This window comes from Poecilia latipinna, unplaced genomic scaffold (genome assembly GCF_001443285.1).
Source record: "Poecilia latipinna isolate Pla-1442-1.1 unplaced genomic scaffold, P_latipinna-1.0 Scaffold253, whole genome shotgun sequence".
NCBI classification, from domain to species: Eukaryota; Metazoa; Chordata; class Actinopteri; order Cyprinodontiformes; family Poeciliidae; genus Poecilia; species Poecilia latipinna.
The window spans coordinates 400,075-405,544 of record NW_015112869.1 but is presented as its reverse complement, the minus strand read 5'-3'; the positions used below and the strand labels follow the sequence as shown (position 1 = coordinate 405,544).

General features: G+C 43.6%; 1 long non-coding RNA gene across 1 annotated transcript; it reads right to left on the bottom strand.

Annotated features, from left to right (window-relative positions):
• Nucleotides 1-707: 707 nt before the first annotated feature.
• On the bottom strand, nucleotides 708-3,445 carry LOC106947706 (uncharacterized). The gene is made up of 3 exons (XR_001425035.1): nucleotides 3,324-3,445; nucleotides 3,001-3,208; nucleotides 708-1,113 (listed from the first exon to the last, which is right to left on the bottom strand). It is a non-coding gene; the product is annotated as an uncharacterized LOC106947706 (long non-coding RNA).
• Nucleotides 3,446-5,470: the final 2,025 nt, after the last annotated feature.

Genomic DNA, 5,470 nt, shown 5'->3' with positions numbered 1-5,470 from the left:
TTCCAGAAAACTGTAAAACAGCTGAAACACTGAGTGCCTTTAAATCTCGACTTTAAACCTACCTGTTTAGAGTTGCTTATGGCTAAATTAGGTTAGAGTGTGAGTTTTGATGTCTTTGATGTTTTTAATGTCTTTATCTTTACTTTTTATCTATTTATTAATTTCTTTTTATTTCTCTTTCTCACTGTTTACGTTTTAATGATGTAAAGCCCCCCGGAAAACGTCCCAGTTAAACAACGTTTAACTAACGTCCTATGGGGTTTCGAGTCCCGGTTGACAGCGTTTCAACTAAAAACCTAGAGGTTGGAGTCCTTGTCAAATGGTGTTTTTGACTAAAGTCCCAGAGGGTTAGAGCCCAAGTTAAACGTTTAACTGAAGTCCTAAAAGGGGTGCGGGTTTTAATGTTTTTATCTTTTTTAATCTTTTTCAAAATGTCTCTCTTTCTCATTGTTTATTCAATGTCACATGCTGTTTTTATTTTAATTATGTAAAGCACTTTGAAATGCCTTGCTGCTGAAATGTGCTATACAAATAAAATTTGATTGATTGATTGATAAATGACAGATTTTTGGTACTTAAGTTGCCTTTCTACCAAATTCTTCTTCTTTTTTTTATTCTTACTTTTACTTGAGTAAAAATATGCTTAAGTAGTGCTACCCTACCCGCCTCTGGTCCCTGCTGAAGAAAATCATCCCATCAGCATGATGCTGCCACCACGCGATGAACCCTGAATGTGCGATGGCACATTCAGGGTTCAGACGTAGAATTTTGCATGCAGGGAAGAAAGTTTAATGTTGACCTTATCTGACCAGGACATCTTCTTCACCGACATGGTTTGTGAAAAACTACAAATAAAAATAAAACAAAGTTGTAAAATTGACCTATTTCTCAATTACCCATGAATTTATGATGGCATGTCTCATAAAATCTCAATAAAATACCTTACAATTTGTGGCAATGTTGTGATAAGACATAATAGGCGCAGTGTATTTGTTACCTGTTTACTAAGCTCATTCCTGGTAAAATACTTGCAGTAAAATGAACTCGGATGCTTGTTGCCGGCAGGTCTGGACAGTAGGGACGTGAGCAGACTCACAGAGACATCTGTCTACTCTGAGACAGAAGACCATACATGTGTGCAGCCGTGAGCTGACAGGTCATTTGTGCTTTCCTTTCTTTTCTTCAATTATGTCAGGCATAATTTAAAAACACACAGTCTGTCTTCTTAGTCAGCACTTAAAGGCAAACGTTATTTGCAGCCCAGGAGCGGTGAGTGAACAGAGAGCTTAACTACAACCTGTCAGCTGCTCGCCCTTCCTCCTGCTGCCCAGACGCACAGATAAGAGCAAACAGCGTGGCGCTCTGAATGCAAAAAGGGGACGACTGGAGTTTGACTTATGAGACACATGCAGCCCATTTGCAAGGAGATGTGTGACAGGCGTACCTTCGAGTGTGTTATCCCCGTTTTTACGACTCTGACAGGAAGTCACTCCCTCACACGCACCTCGACACAAACCTTTTTACAGCTTATTGTAAGCGGAAAACGTTTTAGCAGGTACAGCCGCTTACGCCCCTTGAACTTTTTTCACTTTTTTTTTTTTTTTTTACACGTCAAAAACCACAAACTTTCAGCGTATGTAATTGTATTTCGCATGACGGATTGGCGTGTTGTTTCGGCTTGAAAATCAAATGGATCCTGCATGTATAAATCGACGAATTTCGACATGCAAACTGTAAACAGGATTCTCTCTTGGAGTTCTTTCAGTGCTTTCTTTCCTTTATCATTTTACAATAAAAGCCCAAAACATGGGATACATAAGTTATAAGATGCTGTTGGCAGATTCTCCCATGTGAGCTTTGGATCTCTGCAGCTCCCCCAGCATTAGCGTGGATCTCTCCGCTACGTCCTTATAGCCATATGTAACTTTTATGAAGAATGTGTTTTTTACGTATCTGTAAAACTCTCACGGTGTCACGACAGCGTAACATCGGACGGATAATCTGTGAAAAGTTTGACTTCTTCCACCTCCTGTCTGAGCTACAATCAAATCAACTCTTCCTATAGTGCAAAAATCCCAACAAACTCTTTGAAGTTTATATTGGTAAAGCGCGAATACTCCTGCACTAGAGCTCACCTGAAACAACACTGGTAAATGGAGGAGTCTGTATAAAACAAGCAGAGAGCTGAAAGGCCACTTTGCCACTTGGCACGCCGCCATTTTCCATTTAAAGTGCCCTCCTTTCTAATCCATCTCTCCCCACGAGAATCAGGTTGGGAGGTGAATCCATTTTGCTTCTTTCAGCAGAATAAAAAAAAAAAAAAAATCCTTTCAAATTTCCCCTAAACACACATCACTCAGTGCACCTTCATGTTATTAGTGTGTGGCGAGATTTCCCCTCGGCTCAAACAAGGCCTGTCTGTTGTGGTGATCAGATCCTCATCAAGAGAAGACAAAGAAGAGGGATGAGGACAGATGTGCAGGGGGAAACGAGTGGTTTCAGAAAGATTTCCAAGACAGCTGCAGGCAGAGCGGTTACTCTTACAATAGTTTGGCAGCGATTCAGATTTCTGTGTGTTCCACCCTTCTTCCCAGCTCCTCTTTTTTTCTCCCCCTCCTTTTTCCTTCCCAACTCACTGGCTCTCTGTTTAGAAAAAAACAAAAAAACATTTCGAAAGCTCTCTTCTACTCCAGCTGCTTTCATGGTTTCCTTTTCCTCCCTCGTATCAACCTTCTTTTTTTTTTTTTTTTGCCACAGACGAAAAGGAAAAAAACAAAAACAAAAGAAAAGCACTCAAAGTGGGCCTGTAATCAGTATCTGAAGGTCACGCTTCACGTGACGGGAGGAGAGGGGAAGCAATGTGGAGGAGACGTGGAACAGTTTTGCTGGCAACGGCACACAAAAACAACGTCACGACGAAGGAGGAGGGAGGCAGTGCGGTGAGGCCTGGCTCTATTATCGTGATGTAAACACTCACACAACCCCCACTGTTGTGGTTACCTGACACAGAGATAAAACGATCGCTCTTCTCAGCCACCTCGGGGACCGACGTGCGTCAGCGGCTTCTCGCTTTTCACTCCAAGACACAACTTTTGGTCGGCTCAGTTCAACCTTCACGATCCCGCTACGTCGGGCGACGTCGGAAAGATGATCAGGTGGAGGAATGCGCCGTCCGCGATTATCGATCAGGGGGCTTTACGCCGTCCCTCTGCGCGAAACAGGAAATTTAATTGGTGCAAAGGGGGAACAATTTAGAGTGTGTGCTAGGATGCAAAGTGAGTTACAGTTTCAGGAGAAAGTGCAGAACAGGTCACATTACTTACTGAGATGAAGCACAAAACCAAAACACAGTTCTGCTAAGAGAAGCCAAGACGCATTCATTTAGGATTTTATGATATAGACAGGCAGGGGGAAAAAAAGGTGAATTGCAGAATAGTGATACGGCTTTCAAAATGTGGATCCCATTCGTGCTCTGGTCTCTGCTTCTAAACTAACATCCCAGGTTACTGTGGATTGGTTTAGACCAGTGGTCTGCAACTTTTAGATACGTCTCTGTTTCAGCACACTTGGCTCCAATATTAGTTCATTAGCAGAGTAGAGTCTGGCTACATGTTCAGGAGGTAAAGTAGCCATTTAGTCCAAGCGTGTAGGACAAGAGACGCATCTAAAAGTTGCAGGACTCGATGAGGCCAGTGGTTTTGATCAAAGCGTACTCATGTATCAGACTGGCTCAGTTGATATTCTGTTTTGTGTTCCTCTTGCTTTTCGTAATGTTCCAAGAATTCTCCACTGTCTTGAAGAGTTTTATGCTTTATTCTACATAAATCACGTGAAATCTGCACAGCCTGTACTTTTGATCAACCGTGAACACTGTTTAAATGTCATCCTCCTTGCATGGGGTTTTCCCATGTGCTCCCCCCATATTGCCACTCTCCCACCTCTGTGCATTCACTGTGGCGTCCTGTCTCACTCGCTGGACTTCAAAAGGTGCTGGATCGAGATTCGTACAGCAAATTTAAACATCCATCCATCCATCCATTTTCTTTACACCCTTGTCCCTCAGTGGGGTCGGGAGGGTTGCTGGTGCCTCTCCAGCTAACGTTCTGGGCGAGAGGTGGGGTACACCCTGGACAGGTCGCCAGTCTGTCACAGGGAAACACAGAGACACACAGGACAAACAACCATGCACACACACACTCACACCTAGGGGCAATTTGGAGAGGCCAATTAACCTGACAGTCATGTTTTTGGACTGTGAGAGGAAACCGGAGTACCCGGAGAGAACCCACGCATGCACAGGGAGAACATGCAAACTCCATGCAGAAAGACCAGGGCTGGGAATTGAACCCAGAACCTTCTTGCTGCAAGACAACAGCTCTGTGCAGCCCAAAATTTAAACATGCATCAGCATTTCCTAGTTCATTTTACTCAGCCTCGAATACCCAGGAAGCTCTGATCTACAACAATGTTTGCAAAAACTCTGCTGCTTTGTCCATCAGGTACTTTCAGTACAACAAGTTGGAGGGGAGGGGAGAGGCAATACTAATAGTTTTGGGTACTTATGATCCACTAGAATCTGTTTTCATCTTTCTGAAGTCCCTGATCTTGCTAGTACTTTGCTTCACATGTGGGCACATGAAGCAGATGTGCAGGTGAAGCCCGTAAGTCTTCTGCTTAGACGGTTCTGGTGTCCACATGTCCTCCTGTAGCTGGTTCACAGAGATCCGCCTCGTTAAAAGTCACAGATGCTCTCGGATCGGAGGACAATAGACCAAATGTTTTGGCTCAAGCATCTGTTTTCACAACTGATGCAGAGAGGTCGGACAGTTTCCTCCATGCTATGTCTCGTACTGTTTTTTTCTTTTTTCCAAAACAGCTGAGAGCGAAAGCAAGAAATGTGTTTTTAAAAGCTCTACTGCACTAAGTTACAATGAGTGCATTCAGTTCCAACCAGAGAAGTAAATACACATCTTGCATGGCTTATATATGGGGGTTTATTCTGAATTGTTACAGCTTGTTGAAGAGTAGAGGGCCGTGTTTGATAGTGGTTTCTCGATTGGTGACTGTATGACGTTTTTATGACTCTTTGTTTTTGCGTTTTTACGACGTAAAGCACTTTGAACCGCCTTGCTGCTGAAATGTGCTATCCAAATAAACTTGATTGATCGATAGGCTGATTAAAGAGAAGATTGTTTAAAGAAATGCATGGAGGGAATCAACAGAAGGTCTCAGAGGCACAAACCCGCTCCACACACACACACACGCACACACACACACAGTTGGAAAGCGCCGTGGTCCAATTTGCTGAAATGTTTTGAGAAAGCTTTATTTTGACTTGCTGGACGAGTCAGACGTTTGACACTTGCTGAGCACTGACAGCAGAGCGTGGACCAACTGTCTGTCCGCTCAAGTCTCACGTGGGACGAGAAGAGAGAACCCTCTCTCCGACCCCTTCCCCCGGCCCCCACAA